Source organism: Phascolarctos cinereus, unplaced genomic scaffold, assembly GCF_003287225.1.
Source record: "Phascolarctos cinereus isolate Bilbo 61053 unplaced genomic scaffold, phaCin_HiC Scaffold_7;HRSCAF=346, whole genome shotgun sequence".
NCBI lineage: Eukaryota > Metazoa > Chordata > Mammalia > Diprotodontia > Phascolarctidae > Phascolarctos > Phascolarctos cinereus.
The window spans coordinates 147,897,610-147,899,338 of record NW_027556180.1 but is presented as its reverse complement, the minus strand read 5'-3'; positions in this window follow the sequence as shown (position 1 = coordinate 147,899,338).

The window sequence follows — 1,729 nt, the reverse complement described above, 5'->3', positions numbered from 1 at the left end:
GAGCATAGAGAAAAAGCAGGGAAAAAAAGTAACACTTATCATAACCTGACATAAGATAAGGAGCTCTACAATTCAATTAGAAACAATTAAGTGGAGAACTTTTTCTCATCACAAAACCTCCTATCATTTTCTACTGTTTTCCTTGTGTCCACCTGCCCAGGGATTAAAAACTGCCCACTGTGACTTTTTCCAGAAATGAGCATTTTCTGTCCTTGTTGAATAAAAGTGTATTTTGGTAATGGATTTTTAAAATGCTCCTGACACAGTATGTCTCCTTCTCATGCTGTCATACATCAGAGAATATGGTCATAAAGACCCAAGCACTGGAGTTCAAAATAACTTCAACCAGCTTTGCTCCAGGCCCTTCTTTGCAGCTATCTGAATGGGTTAACAATCAGACTTCTGGGTACTATGGCAGCTGCCCCTTATGAAGCCAGACACAGACAAGTTGACCTGAATATTTTAAACTGCTATCACAATTTTGAAATATTTCAATGAAAATATGATGGGAGGAGGGAGGAGAATCTCAAACCATCTCAATTAGGAAGAAAACTAGGAAGGCTAGCAAATATACAATACTATATGCATCTTAACATTACAAATATACAGAAAGTTGAAACTTACATAGCTGCCTTTGAGAGATCTGCTGAGCAAGAATCATTTGAATAAGATGAGTAGTAAAGTATATTTTACTACCCAAGAGAAATGAGGTAGAAATGAATTGATAAATTTATTGGTTGAATTGGTTGAATATTCTTTGCTTTACTCTATAAGGATAGAGTATTCACAACTTCTGTACTCATAGAACAGCATGTGCTTGGAATAGAACAAGGAAGAAATATGCAAAGAAATGCAGAGTAATTTACTTTATGACTTAATTACCAGTGGAGGGACATCTGGAACCAATGTCACCTGGGTAATACTGAAAATCAACAAGTTAACACAGACTCACAGAATGTCAAACTTGTAAGGGACCATTTAGACTAACCCATATCGGACTGAGAAAACCATCTACAATGTACCAGCAAGTGATTATCTAGTATTTGCTCAAGGACCTCAAGGAAAGGGGAATTCTTTAACTGTTCAGACAGCCCATTCTAACAGTCCAAATACATATGCACTCCTTATTTATAAATTTAGATTATATTATTCCACACTCTAAAGTCCATCCTCAAAGCAACTTTATGAATAGACCCAAAGTCTGTTATTTTAGTTCCAAAGAAAATAATATGTTTCAGCAAATATGGTATCTTTTATTTGTACAATATCTGTCCTAAAAAGTATAATGACTAGGTTGTTTGGCAACTGTGACATAAATAATGCTCTCATAAAGATATGTGGTTGCAAACCTGTGACAGCCTATTTTCTGAATCGTGTCTCTTTTTCCCCTTTACATAACAACTCAGACTTGCCAAAGGGCTAATAAGAAACATTTAGTTCTCCAATGTGGGCACAGTAAGACTGCAAATGAAAAGAACTAGTGAACTTCCCATATTTGGGCGAGGGTCTTTAAAGTCATTACCATAGGCCACAAAAGTAAGTTTATCAAAAGAACTGTGGTTATTTGAAATGTCAGTGCATTCCTTAAGTATAAAATCATCAATTTAGAAGAAAACAGAATTTTAGAGGTAAAATTGTAGCCTTAAACATCTTAACTATGCCCTGATTTTTATAGATATAGGAAATGTAAGTGCAGAAAGAGTTCAAACAACGAATTACTGTCAGTTAG